The 24,030-nt window shown below is 38.6% G+C and overlaps 1 non-coding gene across 1 annotated transcript; it reads right to left on the bottom strand.

Annotated features, from left to right (window-relative positions):
* Positions 1–1,002: 1,002 nt before the first annotated feature.
* Positions 1,003–1,106, bottom strand: LOC123814231. Its single transcript, XR_006784857.1, has one exon. It is a non-coding gene; the product is annotated as a U6 spliceosomal RNA (small nuclear RNA).
* Between the last annotated feature and the right edge of the window lie 22,924 nt (positions 1,107–24,030).

The following is a 24,030-nucleotide window of genomic DNA, read 5'->3' on the forward strand; positions in this document are numbered from 1 at the left end:
CTGGGAATCGAACCTGCAATGCTTTGGTTCACAGCCCATGCTCAATCCACTGAGCTACACCGGCCAGGGCTGCTAAATCACATTTAACTGAGTTGCTCAGCAAGTCCTATTTATTTTCAGATAACAGATCTATTTGTTTCTTACAACTTGATAATTTCTTGTTTATGGTTAATGGTTCCCAATTTAACATTTATACTATGATATATTGGTTTGCTTTGGTAAGATATGATTCTTGTACTATATGTGTGCTTTATCCAAAGAGAAAAAAAGATCAGTGAAGTACAATAAAACCATACACATATGGCCTTTAAATAGGTGGTTTTGAAACATTTATGACAGAGTTATAAAATTTAAGATAAATATAAACACAATTATGTATTATAGAAATACTATGCAAGCCAGACTAAGTTATTTTCCAACAAACCCATGACACAGCATCATGGTCATACAGTGTCTGACTCACAATAGGTGCTGAAATACATGATAGGTGATTAGTTGGTGCTCCCACAGACTCCTGCATTGGGGCCTTCACGGAGAGGTCATCCACATTCACGAGAACCTGCACGTTTCTGAACTCTGTAATTCAACTGTGGGAATGAAGAGAAATGTTCCCTTTATGAAATGAAATACTCATTGACCAGATAGCAAGCTTTGGTAATTTTCATCAGGCTGTATCTGTAGAAAACTCAGGGAGCTGAGTTTAGGTGACCTGACATAGTCCCCTAATTTTACTTTTTTATTTTTAATTAGTTTACTTTCAATATTATTTTGTATTGCTTTTAGGTGTACAGCATAGTGGCTAGACAATCCAATACCTTACAAAGTGTCCCCCTAGCCCCGATATTTCCAGTCCTCATCTGGACCGTGCAGTGTGCAGCAGTATTATTGTCTGTACTCCTTGTGCTGTACTTTACGTCCCCGTGACTATCTTGTAACAGTCTTGTACACGTCTATCTTGTGATACTATCTTGTTACACTATCTTGTAATCTGTACTTCTTAATAAAAATACAAAATGCTTTAAGAATTTGTGTGTCATTCTTACACAGGAGCCATGCTAATCTTCTCTGTATCATTACAATCTTAGTATATGTGCTGCCAAAGTGACCAGAAGGTCTCTATCTTAACAGATGAGGAAAGTGCGATTCAAAGAGGCATTTAAGGGAAATAATGTGAAAAGCATGGTAGGGGAGGTGGATTGAGGCTAAGTGCAAACGATATTATGTACTGTGCAGGGGGTCAGTGCCGGGAAGGCATAGAATGAATTCAAATAGGTGGGTGACATGCTCAGACTTTATAACTATCACTTTGCTGGTATAGGATGGACCCTGCACTCCAGCCACATGTATTAGCAGTTCCCTAGTGCCTGCGCTCTCACATCCCCTTGCCTCTATAAATCTTTCCCTTGAGTGGGAATGGCCTCTCTTCCTTGTTCACCAGGCTCATTCCTCCTGCAAGAATCCATACAGCACAGCCCCCTGGTTGAAGACTCCCAGGCAGTCAATCACTATTTCCTTTGTGCTCTCCCAGTAGCCACCTGAATACAAAGATTGTTGGGGCATCTGATATTTCCATTAGACTGGGAGTTCCTTAAAAACAGGGACTGGGTCTTAGTTATATTTTTGAATTGAGAGTGCCTAGCATGGCTCCCGTACACGTATACTAAGTACTCAGAAAGTGCTCATCACTGCATATCAGCAACATCATAAAAGGGATAAAACGTTGCCTTCTCACCTCCTTGCTCTGTCTCTTGCGCACCTGGTATTGCCGCCTCAGTCTGTCCTCAGTTGCATTTGGGGTGTCCAGAGTCCTTTATTTAAGCATCCCACTGAAGCCTGTTCCCAACCCTCTCAAGGTCTAGAACTGTCCCTTTCCACTGCCCCTCAAGACACGCTTGTTGTTTTCCAAGTATTAACACTGGTCACTGGCAAAACTAATTCATGGTCCATGGTAAATAATCCAGTTTCCCTTTTCAGAGATAGTTCTTAAAGTCCCAAGGAAGGAACAGCTAATGGTTGAATTTCAGGCACAGAGGCTGCCCAGCAGAGGCAGAAAAGGGAGGTATTTCTCAGTTACAGTGTACAGCCGCTGATCCCTAAAATCACATTCTGTAGGCAGCTGTCGACACGATCTACATGGGAACATATCAGAACTGGAAACAAATTTTCAATTCACAGAAGCATGGTTATTTCAGCACTGCTCCAACATATATATTTTTAAATGTAAATATGAGGTTTCCCTTCTCTTTGTTTAATTTTTCTTAAACTTATTAGGGTGACATTGGTTAATAAAATTATATAGGTTTCAGGTGTATAATTCTATAATACATCATCTGTGTATTGTACTGTGTGTTCACCACCCCGAATCAAGTCTCCTTCCATCACCATTTATTCCCCTTTTACTCTCTTTTACCTCCTCCCACACCCTTTTCCCCTGGTAATCACCATACTGTTGTCTGTGTCTGAGATGTTTTTTCTTTGCTTAGTTCCTTCACCTCAGTCCCCTTCCCCTCTTACAGCTGTCAGTCTGTTATCTGTATGAGTTTGCTTCTATTTTGTTAGTTTGTTTTGTTCATTAGATTCCACGTATAAGTGAAATCATATCATACTTGTCTTTCTCTGACTGGCTTACTTCACTTAGCATAATACTCTCCAGGTCCATCCATGCTGTCACAAAAGATGAGATTTCCTTCTTTTTTACAGCAGAATAGTATTCCATTGTGTAAACGTATCAGTGGTTTTTTTTATCATCTCACCTACTGATGGGCACTTGGTCTGCTTCCAAATCTTAGCTGTTGTAAATAATTCTGCAGTGAACATAGGGGTGCATATATTTTTTTTGAATAAATGTTTTGGGTTTCTTCAGACATTCCCAGAAGTGGAATTGCTGGGTCATAAGACAGTTCTATTTTTAATTTTTTGAGGTAACTCTATGCTGCTTTCCACAGTGGCTGCACCAGTCTGCAGTCCCAGCAATAGTGCACAAGGATTCCCTTTTCTCCACATCCTGGCCAACACTTGTTTGTTGACTTATTGATGGTAGCTATTCTAACAGGTGTGAGATAATATCTCATTGTGGTTTTAATTTGCATCTCTCTGATGATTAGTGATGTTGAGCATCTTTTCATATGTCTATTGGCCATCTGTATGTCCTTTTTGGAGAAGTGTCTATTCAGGTCATTTGCCCATTTTTTTAATTGGATTATTTCTTTTTTGGTGTTGAGTTTTATAAGTTTTTTAATAAATGTTGGATATTACTTCCTATCAGATGTATCATTGGTGAATATGTTCTCCCATTCAGTGGGTTGCCTTTTGATTTTGTGGATGGTTTCCTCTGCTGTGCAAAAGCTCTTTAGTTTGCTGTGCTCCCATTTGTTTTTCACCCCCTTGGCTTCCCTTGACATGATTTATAAAAAAATATTCCTATGAGAATTGTTCAAGATCTTACTGCCTATGTTTTTCTTCTAGAATTTTTATGGTGTAAGCCTAACATTTAAGTTTTTAATCAAAATAACTTTAACTTCATTGATTTTTTTTGTGCTGAAAGGCTATTTATTATCCTCTCACAAAACAATTAATTGCACGCATCCACATGGAGGAGTCACAACAACATAATGAGCCAAAAAAAGTCACAGGAGAATGTATCTGCTCTGATTCCATTTATTTAAGGTTCAGAACAATCAAAATAAGATCACACGTGGCTTATGGATGCATTCATCGGTAGCTAAGCCATATAGAAAAGCAAAGAAATGTTTAGCACAAAATTCAGGCAAGTAACTACATCCATGAAAGAAGCAGGGGCAGAGGGAAGGCTTGCCTTCTCAGATAAAGTAATATCCTATTTTTTTTTTAGCTAAACAATGGGTATTCATTATTATCCTTGAAACTGTACATATGTTCTCTTTAAAATGTATGACACATTTCATAACAACAAATGAAAATCAAGCACTCTAAAAGGAAAATAATAACCCCAAACCCACCACCCAGAGTTAACTATTAACCATCAAGACATTTTTCTTTTTACACATGTACACACACACAACTCATATTCCATAAATGCTATTTGTGGCCTGCTTTTTTTAATAATACACCACATGTAGTGTTGTGAAATGAACTTTATGACATATAATTGAGTGTTAAAAACACCATGAGCTTACTAAGAACTCACACAAAGAGGAACGTTCTCACCCAACGTGATTAAATATATTTCCCTCAGATCTCCAGAATTCACATGACAGGAGAATTTTCGACATTCCAAACAAATTTCCAGAGAATGCCACGCAAAACTGACCTTTCCTAAGAAAGTAAACCTAGCTATACAGCATTTCTTTAATCCATAGTCAAAGCCAGACTTTTTCCGCTTGTAAGCTAAATTCTTCTTTACTGTAAAACGAATGTGCCAAAAATGATATTCATCTTTCTCAACACAGAAAAAAAAAATAACCATACTACATCACAGCCTATAAAATATTGAAAATGGAGGGGTGGCTCTCTCACTTCTGACATTCATGTCATGTGCGAGACATAGACATACGACATTAAGTTCTATTCTGTTAATAGCAGAATTATTTTCATTGAAGACCTCCAATTATGTCTCAATCACGGCAACATTTATGAATCTTAATCACCTGTTACGACTATGTTAGTAAACCATTGTTCCAAAATGACGTGCCTTCTGGACCAAATTATTCCCATGTACAAACTACTTGCTAGCCAGGGCCTCCGTAAATATTTCCTATGAACTTGAATTTTTCAATACAGCAAGCCACAACTGGTAACCATACACTTCACACTCATGGCTTTCTATAAATGTTTTAGTTTGAAATAATAAATGCTTTTAAAAATACCTCCACTTTGATAGGAAAACCCTATTCACCTCACAGCTCATTCCCACTTTTTAGTAATTTTTCTCTCATCAAGTTGACTCAAATTGAAAACATATCACCAAGAACTGAGAGCCACATAACAGCCTGACAGAGGTTCCAGAATTGGGGGTGAGGGGCCAATGAGTGGGACCTGAGAATTTGTGGAGAAAGGGGTTTTTCTTATCAAAACATGGTCAGGAGTTTGGAAACGTGCTCACAAAAATACTTCTGGCTGAAGCAATTCTGTGAGGCTCCAACCGTCCCCAAACCATGCTTTTGTCAGTCTGAAAGATTGTAAGACTCCACACCTACAATTCAAGTTCCTCATTTCCTCCAGTGTAAATGAAATTGAATTTCTGTAGGTATAGCTGTTTCAAAGCATTTTCCCTTTTTAAGTAAATGCCATGTGCACACTTACTCCCAATTCATTACAGCTTGTCATTCACAAAGCAGGGGATGCCCAGGGCAACAGTAACAGGCAGGCTGTAGGGGATATTCTGTAAACACTGAGATCAGGGTGAGTAAAAATGTCTCACTGAAACCAAGAAAACTCTATTGAGGAAGTAGAAATGGAACAAATTCACTGGACACGGGCGAGGAGTGTGATATTTAGATGACACTCTTGGCTCTATGCTGTTGTTTGCATGAGTCTTTGTCAAATGACACATCATCTAGAAAAATGCAAGAGAGTGCATCAAATCCATTTTCTTAAATTTTCCTGCTTAGATATGAAAAAGAAATGCCTATGTGTATGTGGTGTTTTACATACTTCTCTTCCACTTCATGGGCTCACAAGATCCATACCACAGTGAGCTGAGTATTAATAACGTATCTGCAGACAAAAGAGAAGATCGAGAGTCAGGTGGAACAGCTGCACAAAGAGAAGGAACATGCTTGACTCGTGAAGACTTGGAAGGCTTCAGCCTCGGGCGGCTGATGCGGGTACGTGAAGCGCCGGCTCGAGAAGGACCCGGGCAGTTGTTCTGCCTCTCTGGCCTAGGAAAACATTTTGTTACATACTAGTTGTTTTAACCGTAGGATTGTTTTGCCCATTAAATTTCTTTTGCATTTTATCTGTGGAAATAATGAGTGCCACCTTCTTCCAACAAGATCAACATTTTTCTACAGAAACATTTGAAAGCACATGCTTAAGAACATACTGCTGCTGGTGGAAGAGGGTAAAAGGAGATAAATGGTGACGAAAGGAGACTTGACCTTGGGTGGTGAACACAATACAATATACAGAGGATGTATTATAGAATTGTACACTTGAAACTACATAATTTTATTAACCAATGTCACCCCAATACATTCCATAAAAATTTTTAAAAACAGTATGTAACAAGGTGACATTCAAACTGATTCTTGTTAAATTTTTGTGTATTTATACATATATGTGTGTGTATATGTCTGTATATCTAGAATTTTAAGTATTCTTTCATTACATTATATCTGATCACAATGTCAGAAGAATTCCTTTCACTTATTTAGAGGACTTCAGAGCTATGGGAGGTAGTAGGGTGTGGTATAGTCAGTGGAACATGGAAATAACCATCCACAGCCTCCATTACTATGTTGTTACTAAGTGACTTAGTAGCTTACTTGAACTTTTGGGGTCTTATTTGTAAAACATAGACTCCAGATCAAATGATTTTAAGAGAGGGAAAAAAACATGCTGCTTTTAACTGGTTTCTTTCCCACTTTCCACTTCATTCTAACACTGTATTATTGGACAAATATCCCTAAAATTCTCCCTGTGTTCCTTTGCTCATGCACTCAAAACTTTCAGTGCCTTCCCAATACCTATAGAGTATGACCAATGGTCTTCCTTTGCTATTCTTGGCTTCAATAATATGGCCCAGTGTCTTTTTTTTCCTCTTGCATGAATCCCTTCACTAGATCAAAGCAGATTTTTCACTGCCCCCCACACATGCAGTTTTCCGTCTCCACACACTTCTCAAGTTGTGCTCCCTCCTTTTATTGAGCTACAGGTCTGCTGTAGTAACAAACAACCCTCCAAATCACAATGAATTACAACAGCAAATACTTATTTTTCATTCACGTCACATGTAGGTTTTTAATGAGCTTAAGCCCTGCTGCAGGTTCTGAATTCCCTCGACGTGTCACTTCATTCTGGAATCCATGCCGGAGAAGCTGCCGCTGTCTGGGAGGTGCGGTGGTCCTGGCAGAGAGCAGAAGCAAAGCATGCAGTCTCACATTTAAATCTTCTCTGATGTGCCCTGTGTCAGGATGCACTCATATTTCATTGGCCAAACAAGTCACATGGAAAAGCCCAACATTAACTAACCAAGAAAATACACTTCCCTTGAAAGCAGGCACCACGAATCACACTGCAACTAGCAGGAGTGTATGATCTTATTAGAGACAAGAAAGGGGGTTAATAACTGCAAACAAAAACAAAATCTACCCCACCACCTGAATGATCTACCCCACACTATCCTACTCAGAGGTCTGCCCTTCATTCGAGCCTTGGTTCAAGGCCCACTGTGTATCCCTAACACCACCTGGTCTTCCTGGAGCACCGCTCATCAGCATCACACATTTGGCACTCAGCTTATGCGCATATGTAACAAGTTATCATGCAGTCTTGCCTGTCCTGTATGCCCAACCAGGCCATTACCTGCCTGAGGATAAGATTTAATTTTATACTCCTTGGTAACTTCAATGATTGGATAAGGTATGTTCCTATGTAATCATTTATCGTTGAAGGAGATGTGTAACAGATAACATTTTTCTGTTTGGGAAACAAGTTTCATCCCCAAAGAAGAATAGACTTAGTCCCAAGGAGTATTATTGCCCAATTTAATGTCTTCTCTCCATCATTTACAACATTATCATAATAAATATGTGGGGGCAGAGCATGTTTGCACACAAATCTGGGGCCCTACTGCTTGTAGGTACGATGAAGTACAGCTATGCCTTGGGCTCCACACTGGCTCTGCCATGGTGCTGGGTGAAAGCGGAAAACTGGAAAAATAGAAATACAATGATTTATTATCATGGGAAGTAGCTGTGCTAAAATGAGAATTTTAAGATATCCTGATATATTAAAATAGTTTTCTTTCAATTCTTACAATATTTATAATCCAAAACCAGTCACAAGTAACATAATTCAATAGGATCTTCTCCCCAAAAATTCCTTGCAACAAACCAGCAGGAGGCATGGTCCCACTTACTCAAGGTGCTATCCCTACGAATTTTATTTGTACTGTTTCGCTGCCTTTCTCCCAGCTAATCAGTACGCAGGAATTCTTCCTGAATGTTTCATATTCATTTTCCTGTATCGCAAAGCAATGCCTTTCATACTTCTTTGTCGGCTCTTTTACTTTTTAAATCATCACTCAAACACAAGTCTAACGTCAGGAGGTGACTTCTGTCACGTGAGATAGAGTATCTCCATTCAACAGCCGATCGGAATCTCCCAGCACCTCCTCAGGCACACCTTCCTCAGGACCACATCTATTCTCACATTCCTGCTCTGCTCTTTTCCCTTATTTGAAGTTATGCTCATGACTCTGAGCAATGCAATCATTGCCTCTCCCACCCACAAATAGAATCCATTAAGTAAAAATTCATTCCAAACTCATCTTAGGGTAGTGAGGAAGACTGGGTAAACCCCGAAAGGTCTAGAGGTTGAATTTCATTTGGAAAACTACCCAGAAGTTCAACTGCTTATCCAGCCCTTATCCTAACTATGAGAGTGGCCTAGGGATGTGCTGACAGGAAGGAATTAAGGTCCACCAGGCACCAGTGAAAACCAGTTGTGGAGCCCATTGCTGCCTCTGAGAAGGAGGGAGGAGAGTGAGAGACGATGTTGAGGGAGTAACGGGTCAGGAAACCCCACTCCTAGCCTTCCCAGAGCCTCAGAGAAGAATTATTCGGCTATGTTTCAAACTGGGGAGACCTAGTGTACCTACTAAGAAAATTTGCTTCTGACAAATAGGCCATTTATAAGTAAAGTGATGTTGAGAGTCCTTTCCTAAAAATAACTTATTGTCTAACTTGAAGACAAAACAAAAACTTTGGAAGGTAGTGAAGAACAATTGATTTCCTTGGACTTAAAAGGTGATGCTTGGAAATGAAGAAAATTACAGTTGGAAAAAGAAATAGGCAAAGGGGCCTTTATTTTAAAACCCTAAAGATGCTTAACAGGTACTAAGGCTGTAAGGGTATGGAGTGAAAAGAATTCATTAATTTAAACACACAGTGGAAACAAAGGTTTATTTGAATTTTTGAATCAATATGTCTGGCACCTTGATCTGAGCTTCAGTAAAAATAAAGTTGCTCAGATCAGTGTTTGATTGAACCAGAGCAATACAGAAATTTGAGGAATTAAGCCTTGAATAGAGCATAGAAATAGAAAATTCCTTTAAGATGTCTGCCAAACCACTTCTTCCTCCCCAGAGGTTCATTTAAATCTTTAGGAGAGAAAATAGCATTTCTATTTTTTAGTACATCAGTGGGCAGGGGGCAGGGGGAGCTATATCCTACCTCATTGTTAATCACACTCATCAATGCTGGTAAATTGTTTTTCACATGTGACCCGAAGCAAAAAAATTAAAGGATGCTCTGGCTCATCCCTCACGATGACTGACATGCTATCTCTGGGACCTAATCCCATTCGGTGGCCTTTCCGTGGAGTCCAAAAGGGTGTATAAAGCACTAAAGATAAGCTAAGGCCTTCCATATGTGTCCTTGCTCTTCCTGAAGACCATTTTCTCCTAGCAGGAGGAAAAAAGGCTCTATTTCAACAGGCACATATCTTTTCAAATCTCCAAAAAATCTGGATAATAAGATTCTCTTCAGACCAATGCTGGCCATCTTGTTGATTTAGTGCACTAAGAAAGAACAAAAAAGAAAGGAAGTTTGATTACCTAAAAAAGAAACTTACATTTTTATGTGTGTGCTTTTCTAGGATTTAGTTACACTAAACACATCAATGAATACCCAGATCCCCCAGGAAAAAGGAAAAAATAGAAAAAGTTCTGAATTTTCTTTGAATGTAAAATACCACATAATGTGATGTCTACTTACATTATAAAATTGTCCATGGGCAATTGTCCACGTTACATCCCCAGGGTTTTTTTTACGGTGTGTAGAATAGGTGGGGTCTGTCTTTCTGGCCTCCTTCTGATAAACAACTAGGTATCTGGGGAGATGTGATCTCTCCTGAAGCCACTAGGAAACAACATCAGGTAGATGATGGAAAACTCATTTTCTTCCGAACTCACATAAAGATTCTTGTCATCGTTTCTTTCCAAGAATTACAGAACCAGAAGAACCCAAGAAGTTACCTGGAAGGAAAGAAGAGAAGAACAAGTAGAAACAGACTAGTATAACATGGAGAGAAATAAGTTAACAACACATATAGGAACAGCTTCAGTGCAAGCTGTGCCAGGGTACCCAGGCCATGGAAGGAGCAGCTCAGTGGCGGCCCCACCAGGTGCACTGCTTCAGTCTAATGGATCCACAGCCTGGGCTCTGGAGTCTCATGGCCTGCGTTCTCATACTGGCCCCACCATTTATTACTTTCATGACCTTGAGCAAATTTTTTGACTTCTAATGCCTCAATTTCCCCATATGAAAAATGAAACTAAACATAATAGCAAATCTCATAAAATTGTTGGAAAGATTAAATTGCATAAAGCATACAAAATGTTTATCCTAATGCATGAAAGATATTTAAGCACTCAATAAATGTAAGCCAGTATAGCATTTCTGCTCATCCCCTAACGAAGTCATCATTTTCTTCTTCATTTGCCAGGGAGGGAACAGAGTTAAGAAGGAAACATTACATGTCCAGTTTCACACTGTCAGTTAGCATTCCAGACTGTATCTGTGTCCCTAAAATCTCTGGCTGCAAATTAAAAACCTTTTCCCTGTGCCACACTGCTCCTCCACCCTCCCAAGACACCCACGTGAAGAATGTTGACTTAGGTCAGTGCAAATACTTAATCAGTGGCATTTGTCTAAATAGGTAGAATTCTAAAGGTCTGAAAGAATGAATAGTCTTATCAGACTATGCCACTTTTAACACTAGAAAGTGATATTCTTTGACTATCTACAGTTGATCCCAAGCATTCAAAGACTCCTTAGAAGACCAATGTCTTTACTGTGTGTGTAAGATCCTGCTGAAATAGTAGTTCTTAAGTTTCACTGAGTCTTAGGACCCGTTGCAGAATCTGACCAAAGAAAAGAACACTTTCCCCAGAAAAAGAAAATACACATAAACATGCTCACACGATACATGTATGGTTTCAGTGGGTTTGGACACTTGGGGAAGTCTGTGAAATCCAGGTTAAAAATCTCCATTCTAACGTGCCTGGAGGTCTGGAATGAGGCTCCATTACAGAGATGCTTTTTTTCTATCTAGCTATCATCTCTCCTCTTTGTGTGGCTTTGTTTCTGTTAGATTTCTTTCCCTTCTTCCCGCCACCCCCTTCCCCTTTTCCTATCTTTTACCTCTCTTCATCTTCCTTTCTCAATTCTCCACCCCCTCCCTACCTTGGCGATCAGACAAAGCCACTATCACGGTTCCCTCTCCCTTCCCCTCCCTCCCCTCTGTATCCTTCCTGACCAGCTGATTCCGGAGAGGAATTCGATAACTTATCAATAGGCCTAGGTTGCTCCATAGGAATATTGGCCAGCCTAGGAAACAGTCTTTCTTTGAAGGATAGCAGATCAGAATTTCTGACTCCATCAGGGAGTGTTTTCGCCTAATTCTCCGGTAAATGTGGCCACTTTCCATTAAATATACACAGATTCGTTGTATCCTGTTTTCAAGGAAACAGATTCGCTAACAAGTTAACAGTGCTGGAATAGATATCTGTGTACTCATTTGTCCTACGTCTGTGACTTGTTTTTTATGGTGCCCATCAACTTAGTAGTTAACCACTCAGAAAAAGATATATTGGAAACAGAAATAGGCCCCATTTAAGCTGCCCTTGCACTAAAAAGTGTCCATCTCTGTTAGGTTCCTTGTTTCACTTCAATGTGTGAGTGAATTCCATTTATACCCACTTTTTAATTAATCTTTTAAAACATAGGGCAAGCCTTTGAAGTCCTTGGCCAACTTTTATAATCTTATATGTAGGTTTTTTAATATACATTTCGCCCATAAAGTTGCCTAATATGAAAATCTGGTTAAGTAACCATAAGAACAAGCCCTGCTGGTGTGGCTCATTGGATTGAGCGCCAGCCTGCAAACTGAAAGATTGCTGGTTCACTTCCCAGTCAAAGCATAAGCCTGGGTTTTGGGCCAGATCCCCAGCTGGGGGCGTGAGAGAGACAAGAAATCCATGTAGCTCTCTCACACATTGATGTTTCTCTCCCTCTTTTTCTTCCTCCCATCCCCTCACTCTAAAAGTAAATAGTGTGGTGATTGCCTGAGGGAATGGGGGTGGTGCTGGATGGAGGGAGGCTCAGAGGGAAAAACTGGGACAACTATAACAGCATAATCAATAAAATATCATCAAAAATAAAATAAAATGGTAATAATAAAAATAAAAGTAAATAAAATCTTTTTAAAAAAATTTTAAAGAATGGTAAGTTTCAAATTGAAATAAAATATAAAATCCTAGATTAAAATATTTAATGAAATATGGTTCAAAGGGTTTGTCTTATGGTTTGCCTTTGGTGTGTTTTATACCTGTATAATATTCCATCATCAAAAGTCTTAAAGTAAAGCAATAATTCTATTCCTAAGCAAAAAAAAATTGCTTAGAGTATACCAAGATTTTTTTTTGAGGATGCCTTTCAAGAGAACAATCCTTTGCATTTTCCTGTGGATGTTTTCACAAAAACCAGCTAAGATATGATGACCATGTTTTTAACAAGTCAGATTTACCACCAAGAAGGTGTCTCAGGTTATAAAAGGAACGTTTTGTGAAGTGCGGGGCATGATAATTCAAGGAGAGGGACAAACGGTTTACAGGAACATTACACATTTAGTTCAGAACTTTCAGAATATTTCATAGCAAACTCATCGGCATTTCTGCTTACTATAACGATCGTTTAAGGTTCCTTTACTGTGAAGTCATTCACAGGACGGAAACACTTTTTTTTTAATCTGGAAAGGAAAAAAAAAACATATAAAATGAATAGCATTGGCAAATGTTTCTAATCATTTCCTTAAAATACCAAACCACCAAACAATCTTTTTATTTACTACGTTTTGCTTGGGTACATAAATCAAAGGACAATAACAAGCCTAATGTCAAAGAAACTTTTTGACACTTCATACATTTGAGCAAGCTTAGCCGATAAACAGTTTAGATGAAGTTATGGTTTGAAATATGTTTCCCCGGAGGACTGTGGTTCATAAATTGCTATCAGGCTACCTCTGTCATTATTGATTTGAGACGTGCTCAAGGTACCCACAGCTATTATGAAGTCTAGCATTACTTGACCTGCTTTTTCGGAGAATGATATTTGGTTTTATACAAGGACAACCAGCCATCCATCCTATAAGAAATATGCAGTTTCTTGTCACCATACAATATATGAAATATTGCATTTTATTTGAAATGTTGACCAACAATTAAAAAAGAAGGAAATGTAATCCTTTCCAAAAGATTAAATGGTTTTCATAATCCTGAGATGGTGTTAAGTCAATTGTTTTATAAAAATTGTACTGCAAGAGCCAGAAAAATGAGAGAATAAAAAACTGCATTAAACAAAAGAAATTTGCATCTCAGCATTTTGCAATTATATGATAATTTATTACATCTGTGCTCTTAAGTCTTCTCTGCAGATGAGTGTTTTTGATAAGCTTATTAAAAATAAACCCATGGTCAAATCAAATATTAGTTGCATGACATGTGTGTGTTTATTCCCCTCTGTGGCTGCAAAAACAGTGTGCCTGTGCTCCTCAGTGAGGCCACGAGTATGGAACAGTTTATTCTCCAGCCTGCACCATGCCCTCTGCCTTGGGAAATGTCAGAAAAAGATCAGAGCAAGGATCCTGCTACTTTTTATTCCGATCCTCTGGTCTTAACCTTCAAGGAAGCACTTAAAGGTTAGTTATGACTTGATCGTTCTGCACGAGATTTGTCCTCAGTGACCCGGCTTCACAAAAGCACAGACCCAGAGAGTTTTAGAAACAGACTGGATGAGTGTCATCAACTGCTAGAGATGCGATAAATTTATAAATTTTATCAGCCTTGCTTTTAAAAGTCCTGGTAAGTTAAACAGTCAGAGGTGGAGGTTTCCTGTGAATCCTCTTAATCATCTGAGAGGCTGCAGGACTGTGCATGTGAGGAGAGCCATTCAAGAAAAACCTTAACCACACCGCTCTCACACAAAGAAACCTGCCGAACAGAAAGGCAAACGCCTGGCTTTCTTATATATTTCTTTATATATATATATATATATAAGTATATCCCTGGAACTAGCTGATCTGAAGCACTTTGGCTAACTCATTCAAGGAAATACCTCTTGCACTACCATCTCCTACACTCAGTAAACTTTCCTAATGCTTCTATAGTAACCTTCGCTAATTTTACACAATCATCTTCTCGGCTATCTGAATAAGAATGTCAGTTTTGCCAAAGCAAACCTGAAGTTACCTCGGTGTTGACCTTTGGTTGAAATTGCTTAGGAATCAGAATGCCTGTGAAGAGTAAAGATCCTTTTTCTCATTCATAATTTACAGTGCTCTAGGGCAGTGAACTTGCAGAAACCGTGCGGATCCTGGTGAGCATTTAAAAGGCTCTTCGATCACTATCAGCTGCTTTACTCACCCACCCCTAGGCCCCCAAATAAAAATAAAACCAGTTTGTTTTGAATAATTTTAAATATGAAACACCAGACCTTTTCAGTAGTTCATTGTTATTTCTAATTAAATCAGAGCCTCTGATTATAGAATATCTTTTTTTAGGTTTTAAACTATAGAACTCTTCTTTTATGAGGACCTTGGGGAAACTTCCACAGAACTGGTTTACTCCTTTATAAAGTACCAAAAAACACACAGGGCATTTTACTCTGATAAAGCACTTTTGACATGCAACTATTAACCTCTGAACAAAAGGTCTCCATCTACTTTTTCTCTTGACCTCCTATCCCACAATCCTTTGCTGTGGTTCTGGCGTCACTTCAAAGACCTGTGGGCCCAAGAGGGGCTCCACTTATTCTATTTCCTTCTTCCTCCCCCATTTCTTCCCTCGTGCTCTCTCTTTCTCTTTTTCATTTTTTTCACTTTCCTCTTACAACTCTCTTGCCTTTGATAGAAAAATGTCTAATCTCTCTCGTCTTCCCACAGTTTTACAGTTTTCCTGACCATGTGCCTCACTCATTTATTTCGTTTAGTCCCAGATGTGCTTGTTGTCATTTAAAATGGCAACAACAGTCTCAAGTCTGGAACTCTGTCTCCTTTGCGACTTGGAATGATAATATATTAGGCAAACTAAAGAAAACCTCAAATTAGTACACAAAGCGCATCATTCCTTGATACCCAAAATGTTACTTTCTTTGAATAAAAGAATAGAGGAGCTAGAAAGCACGTTGAAGAGCAAAAGAACCTTAGCTCCTCTTTTGAGGATAAGAGGCCCACAGAGGCCACATAATTTGTCCAAGGCCACAGGACTGTTCGTGACAGAGGCAGAAACTGCCTCCTGAGTCCAACACTTTCTCTGTGACACAGGATTTCCCTGAGGTGTGAAGAGACTCATTCTTGGTCTTGGGCAATGGTCACTATAATGGCACAATGCCTGACTCAACTCTTTTTTTGTTTTTTTTTTGACTGGGAAGGTATGAACAAGGGAATTTCTGCATTCCCAAGTCCATCCAGAGGTCTGTCCATTTGACATCACATTTATCTCTGTTTCTTTTCTCCTTCATCCTGAGAGAAGAGGAACAATCAAAGAACTTAAAAAATAAAAATAATTTTAGGACCACAGATAGAACTGACAAGAAGCTTGAACTTTACGAGTCCACGTTCTTCACATTACACTTGAGGTAAAGTGGCCTCAGGCTAGCTACTTGGTTAGTGGGAGCAGAAGGAGCAGAAGGCCGGCTTTATGACTCCACTCCAGCAAGTCTCTGTCTGCATATGACTGAGAATATGCATCTTGCTGGGCATTACTAGTAAACCTTTAATGTACTGTGTTCATGTGGCTCTCACCTCATTACTTTGCATTTCAAGCACCTATGATATGTAATAATCAGGATGTCTCATAAATTTACTTTCAATCACGTAATTACTCCTAAACTCGTTTATAAATCCAACTCCTTTTGCTATTCCTCCAATGATTTCACATATCAAATATCCAATTTATCACTCTTCTCTGCAGTAACCCAAACATATAAAATTTCTTTCATGCTGTATTTTAAGGAAAATTTCCACTTCGGCTTTTGAACTTGTTTTTTCCTATGATCTCCATAAGGTAATATTGATTTAGCTTTATATTAAGAAATTTTCTGATAAATGGCTTCAGCTAAAGGTTTAAGAATTTTTAAGGAAAACAACTTGTCTTACACTCATGTTTGTTTTCACCTTTCAGAACAGAGTCCCACAAGTCAAACTTTATAGTCAACCAAAAAAAAGGCACATTACTTTCCCACTTTAATGGTAGAACAGGGATCTTTAACCTTCCTGGAGGCTTTGCTTCGGGGTTTATGCCGAGCAGAACTTCCTTAACGCTGGTAATCAGACCCGCAGGACACGTGTTAATTGTTCCTGACGTGTAAAACTATCTACAGTGTCTCAGCTAATAACACCGCTGCAGACGTTTCACTTTTGGAAAGTACAGCATTGAAACCAATTATGTTTCTGTTGATTTACTTTCCCATACCTCCTCAAGACATCAGTTTAGCTCATTCTAATAATGTCAAAATTTTAATTCCAAAATTGCAGCAAAAACACTGAAATACAGAACCGAGTTATGAGGTATGTCATCACTGGCTGGTTAGAGCTAGCTGCCAAACCAAAATACATTTGGACAAAATATAATTTGTGAAAACTTACAGAAGCATATAACTGATAAAATTTCACCATAGCTAACATCTTCAAGTAAAACATTATTTAAAAGTAGTCACCCTCAGATGGGTTATCATTGGGTGCGTTAATAATTCAGTGTAAAAGGTTAACATTTATTTTCACCTAGGCTGTGGAAATTGTTGCATCAATAAAAGTTCTTTTTGCAAAAATAAGTAAATAATAAAAACCTACTCTGATTATCATAGGGGAAGAGGGTTGATTTGAATATATGGAGGTGTGTGCAATTGGTGGGAGGTTAGAGGACCAGGATGGGGAAATGGCCAGCTCCCCAGGGGTCCGACAGAGCTGGGTAACCAGAACCAGAGCAGCAGGCAGGCTGAGCAGGCTGCTCTACATTCCACTGCCTCTGCTGCCTGGGGGGGGAGGGGGGGTGCCCTGTATCCATCCCTTGCCCACTTACCCAGTTGCTCAAGATTCAAAGCCCCAGAAGACAAGATCTGATTGCCCAAATCTAAATCACATGACTTCCTTGGAGAAGAGGAAAGAGGTCTGTCCCATTAGCTAGTTGTGCAGCTCTCTACACTCTACACAGGGAGACATCACCAAAAGGGCACAGGGACTAGTGAAAAGGAAGTTGGATAATGGAATCACACACACACACACACACACACACACACACACACACACACACACACGACAAAGGTTTACTATGAATGTGTTAGCTTCATTTGTTGTTTAAAAAGCCTTTGTATTTGGGAAATAATTTTCTGTTTCTGATAAACTCCACTTTGAGCTTTAGATATTTAATGCGTTGGATGGGAAACCAAAGAGACATGACTCACACCCATGTCTTTCCTGCAGCAAGTAAGGTTGTAGAATGGTTCCTGGGTTTTGCCTGACTTCCATCAGAGAGAGGGAGGCCTGACTGATGGTAATGGACGGCAAAGTAATCTACTCTGAGATCTTTGACCTTTTGCTGAACAGCTGGAATCAGCCACTTTCTCAACTGAAAAGAATATTTCCAAATTGGATTTCAATGTTGATGAGATTGAGTCAGATCTTTCTCATTTTCCACCTTAAGTGATTCCTGTCAGCTCTTGGCTTAATTTTTTTTGCACAAACATGAAATGTAAAAGCATTATTTACACATAAAATTTTCACTAAATGATGGCAAAAATGCAATCCAACATGGAACTTTACACTTTAGGATATTTTTACCATCTCAAAAAAATAAAGATAAACTTTTCAAAAGGTAAATTCAGTAAGCATATTTGCTTACTGAAGTCCAGATGCTACCATTTAAACTTAAAAAAAAAGTGTTCATACTAAGAATTTTGCCAACTATGAGCACATATTCATCAGATTTTTAACTCTTTAAAAACTGACCCTCCTGTGGGAAAGGAAGCAGGGAGACTTTATAATCAGGTTTACTTCCTTGCAGAATTGTTTCGCTGGGAGTGACAAACATGAGGAGGTGCTGGTCAAGGGCACGCACTTGCAGTTACAGGACGAATGAGTCCTGAGGATCTAATGCATAACACGGTGATGGCACTTAGTAATGCTGCATTGCATACTCGAAATTTGCTAAGAGAGTAGGACTTAGACATTACATGACAAAAAATAAAGCAACTATGTGAGGTAATGGATGTGTCAACTTCATTGTGATCATCTTTCACAATTTATATGCATATTAAATCACCAAGTTATTGTATACCTTTTTAAAAATCATATTGTACAAACCAAATATGTGCAATTTTTATTGTAAATAATACCTCAGTATAGTTGAAAAATAATAAAATAAAATATAATAAATCAGTCACATAATTATTCCCCATAAAAGATAATAATAATATAGAGAGTTGATACATTTTAATAGATGCTAAATTATAAAAGCTCTTAATAAATATTTACTAATTAAACAATAATTACATTTATATCACACTAACTGTACCAAGCATTATTCTAATTACATATGTTTCTTCATTTAATTCTTACAACAGCCCAGTGAAATAGGTATGGTATTTATACCCATTTTGCAGATGAGAACACTGAGGGGTAGAACAGTTAAGTAACTTGCCTAAGGTTTCATAGCTACTCCAATAAGTCTGGCTCCAGAGTCTATGCTCTTAATAGTTAAGTTATTCCTCTTTGGATACAAATTTTCAAGAAAAGTAATGAAAGTTCTTCCATTAATGTAATTTAAAGATAAAATATGCCATCAGATGAGATCATTGAAATCTCCAGTTTTGGATCAGAAGTTGTTACAATTCATCCTCTTATAGTAGAACTCATAAATCTGAAATGGAGGACCCTCTCCAAAAAGTAAATATCTTTAGACAACTGTCTGCAAGGTACTTATACATCTTTTTTTACTATAACCAAGTATGTACATTCCCTCCAATATTATTCTAGTCAAGATATAACCTATAAAATTTTGCTTAGGGTACAGAGGTTGATCCATACAAAAGTTATGGCTACATAAATAGATAAGCAAATTTAAAACACTAATAACTGATGCTTTGGAGTGCTGGGTGTACTCTTAGTGGTCCAAGACAATGAAACAATCTGAAGAGATATCTAATACACAGCCACAAAAGAGCTTAATGAGTGAAGAACTCAAATCTGTAGTGGACATTGAATTATACATTAAAGAGCCAGTGCTAGAACCATCAAACAGCCGACTTTCCTAGCAACAAATGAGTGTGTTTTGAGAAGTGGACTGAACAGCCCTGAAGAATATTGCAATTACTAAAAAGGTTTCCAGACGCACTAGAGTTATTGGACCCTGTTACAAACTCTAACTTCCACCATCAGTTACCGTGTTCATTTGTGCCATTGAAGCCTTCACTCAGAGCAACTGGAACAAAAATGTTTACATTTTACCAGTGTTTTATTTTCAATTAAACATCTCAGCTGCTATTTACATAGTTGAATGGCATGGCATTTATACCATGCAATTGGATGTTATTTCTTTGTAAATATTTCTCCAAAGAGAGACCTAAGTTCAAATTCGTTGTGAAAATGTCACCAAAAATAAAATAAACTTTAATTTAACCTTGATCACAAATTATTGTTACACTAAAGCCGAAAACCTATAAAAATTAAAAATGGAAGGCCAAAGGAATTAACTGAGATGTGTGTGCCTGAGCAAGTGAATTACTTTTGCGTTGCCTGGGCCTTTGAGGACTTAGGCTGAGTTAATCCAACTGCGGTCAAGCTAACGTGGAACGCAGAGCTACGCCAGAGAGATGGTGAAGCTGTGGCCGCTGCGCTCCCCTCTCAGGCCTGCAGGTCCAGTCTGGCATGAGTCACGACGGGAACGTTTCTCGCTTCTCACTAACAGTTGCTGTTGGTTGACCAGCTCCTCTGTCCCGGATCATTCATCACGACTGGAAATCTGCACTCTATCTGGACCTGAAACTCCCAGGGCCCGGCAGGTCAGCATCAAATTCGGAATGGAAATAAAAACATTAAGAGAATTTGCCTAGAGTTTTCTAGATTGTGACATAGAAACACGAATTTAGGAAAAACAGGCTTTAAGGTAGAACTGGCCTTATACCGACTTGAAGCAAAAGCCAAGTATTGAAATTATATCATATGACTTGATAGATTCCAATCATGACACTATGCTCCCTGCCCCCCCCCCCCAAAAAAATCCACTGGCTTGGAGATAAAGACGTGGTTAACATTTTCTTTTAAACTCCCAGTAGCTCTAGAGGAAGAAGATATCAGGCTGGTATCAGTCATTTACAATTCAGTGTAGAGTCCTTTATTAGATCACTTCCCCTGAGAATTCTAAATGAAATTAAAAAATAAGAATTTGACAGCAAAAAGGGGAAGATCACTTTTGGGCAGAGGTAACACAATGTCGAAGAAACTCAACAGTTTACCAATTTTGGCAATTTGCTAAATTTGCCTTGGTTTGGGAAAATAAGATAGCCCTTCCCTTCCCCATTTAATCAGTAAACTCAAATACCTTCAGCAGTTGGGCAGGTAACAAATTACACAGAATCAATTCTTATGATCTACAGAGCACAAACCTCATCACAAGAATTACAAATTTTTTTTAATGTACGACGATTTGGCTGGCCTGTGGAGATACATGTGCAGCTACTAGTTTTAGATCCCTAGTTCAGTCCAAGCCGAAAGAAGTTCTACGCAAGAATGATATTATTCAGGAATCATACTAAACACAATTCAGTACTTCGTGATTGCTCCTTAAATCAAGAGGCCACCAAGGAACCCAACTGAAGGGCAGTCACTCACTGAGTGTTCTCTAATTTGCATACATTTTTCTGAAGATGGAAATGGTGACTAATGTGGTCACTTGAAGAAGTCTCGTGTTATGTGCAATGACTTGGCAGCAGCTGACCAGGGTGTGCAGGGAAAGACACAGAGAGGTAAGGGACAAGTTTAAATGTTTGGAAGCTCAGAAACAGCAAGCAAAGTGGTCATCATCCAAGTTCAGATTAATACCACTTTAACTGTTTTCTTTTGCTCCATATCTGCCAAAAAAATATAGCACATTCAGTGCCTACCTCAGAATGGTATTATGAATATTAATCATGTTAGTGCCTTCCTGGTACTTTGAAGATGAAAAGGACTAATTAGTATCAATAGCAGCCAAGACATCCATAACAATTAGAGCAAACAGGAAGGAGGCACCATGGAGAAACTTGGAAGCAATAAAGCAATGCCCTTGTTTCTGTGCAAACCTTTTAATAATGCAAGCCTCTGAACTCCTCTTCAGATGAAAAGAGGCTAAACTGTCTCTTTAATTAGATCATCCTATTGGAGCACAATATAGTGATAAAGAAGATTTAATAAAGCATTTTGTCTTTTTATTACTTTGATTTGATGCAACATATCTGCTCATCCAAGCAAGATGTTTAACTTCAAAAGAAGTTCTGTCCACCCTCCCCTCTGGCCAATAAATAACTCCAAGAGGGAAAAAATACCATATATTTGGAGCATCCCTATGTTGCTGAGTGATGAAAAGATTCATCATTTTTTTTCTACTGTGAACATAGGTCTATAATGAGTCCTTTTCTTTCCTCCTATAACTGGTAGAATTTATAAAAGACTTAAAATGTTGATAGTTATTGATTAAAACACATGGCAGAGTAATTTTGAAAAAAAATCTAATTACTTAATAACCATGGGAAGACTTCCCAATTTGACATGATCCTGGATGTACCCATTAGACTGGGAATTTCAGGAATAAACCAAATTAAGCCATAAGACTGTTGGCACAGAATTTTCTATGTCATGACAAACTAACTCTAAACATCTTTTTTTTTTACATATAGACCTATAACGAGCTTCAGTTCTTGAATTTAAAATTATGACCAGGTGCCTTCACTAGGGTGGCTCAGTTGGTTGGGCATTGTCCCACAAACCAGAAAGTTGCCGGTTCAATTCCCAGTCAGGACAATGCCTGGGTTGCAGGACAGGTCCCCAGCTGGGGGTGTGCAAGAGGTGACTGATCAATGTTTCTCTCACACATGGATGTTTTTCTCCCTCTCTCTCACCCTGCCTTTTTGTCTCTCTAGAAATAAATAAATAAAATCTTTTTCAGAAATTATGGCCAAGCTAAGCCTAGAAACATAAAGATACGATGTTTAGAAGGTAAGTGAATTGATTTGTGGAATTTGTTTGCCTTTTTTTTAGTCGTCTTAACAATAACATTAGCACAGATGATTAGATTAACCAGACAATCATCCTGGGTCTATACCTAAGAATACTTCAGACAAACCTATCTGCATAAATCAACTGGCATTGATTGAGTAGCCTAGACACAAATAAGAGGAAGAAAATGGGCAAACTGCAGAAAGGAAACTGAAAAATTATCAGCAAGCGCAGAAGGGAGAGTAAGCAAACCAGGAGGAAATTCATTGTCTTTTCTACATTACACCTAGAAGCCATTTTGGCTTTTTCACCCTTTAAAGAAATACGCTATAATAGTGAATAAACCAAAAGGCTCTTGTGGAAGCTGACTTAAATCTTCAGATTAGCAAAGAGAGAAAAAAAGTGTCTCAGATAAGCCTGCAAGCCACAATTACTAAGTAATATAACAGAATTTCTAAGTGATTCCTCAGAACCATTTTTTTGGCAGGACAAAAACTGATTTTTTTAAAAAAGTTATTCCCTTACTGTTTTAAAAGAAAGTTATTCCCCACACTCTTCTGTAAGGAAACCACTGGTTTCTATATATGCCAATGTGAGTTTCTTACTACCTCCCTGATATCTTTGGAATCAGAGATACCTGAATTCAAACTTCACCTTTGCCATTACCCTGGGCTTTAGTTTTCTTATCTGTAAAAAATGGAAACAATAATACTACATGTGGTTACAGTGCAGATTGAATGAGAAAACATACATAAAATACTTAGAAAGCAGTATTTCATACACTCGCTCACACCCCACATGCACTCACACACATGCAAACATACTCTAACCCACACTCCTTTTACATCCTCTAGGCCAGCACCTTGGTTTTCTTTTGTGTATTCCAGCAGGTTTTCTGAAATTATATGTATTTAAGCTTATATCTAATAACTGTATGTGTCCAGGTGAAAATTAGTTTTCTTATTCATTATCATTCATTTCCCCAATGCAATTATCCACTTATTTAGAGAGTTTTACCAGGATGGTTGGAAGCATGCAAGCAGAGCTTTAAATTGCAAATTGTGGGAGAGTAGAAGACATCACATGGAAGGACATGGCCTGAATGGTTCTGTTTCTTGCAACTAAAAGGAGATGGGGTCCACCACTGACGTTGGACAGCTCCTGGGAGTCGGTCCTCGCCTGAAAGTGATAAGGGAAGGGTCCTGCTGACCAGCAAAATGTGACACCCAGCAGTGGGTTCTATCACTGAGCTGCTAGTCAGTGCACTGGAGAACAAGGTAGCAAGACTTCAGGAAAGTTACCAAAAGAGGGATTAGAAAAACAGCTTCTTAGTCAAGGTCCTTCTGGTTACACAGAAGAGAAACCAACTCAATCCAGCTTAAGCAAACAAGAGAACTCCTTGGAAGGCACCGAGTTATCTAATGGAACCCAGAGATCTTTCCAGGGGAGGGCTTCTCCACCTCTGGACTATTGACATTTACTGGGTAAGTCTCTGCTGTAGGGGAAGGAGGAGGTTGTCCTGCATGCTGTGGGGTGTTGAGCAGCATTACTGGCTTCTGTCTACTAAATGCAAACAGCATTGTC

Source organism: Phyllostomus hastatus, unplaced genomic scaffold, assembly GCF_019186645.2.
Source record: "Phyllostomus hastatus isolate PE091 unplaced genomic scaffold, TTU_PhHast_1.1 phas_contig_159, whole genome shotgun sequence".
In the NCBI taxonomy this organism is placed as follows: Eukaryota; Metazoa; Chordata; class Mammalia; order Chiroptera; family Phyllostomidae; genus Phyllostomus; species Phyllostomus hastatus.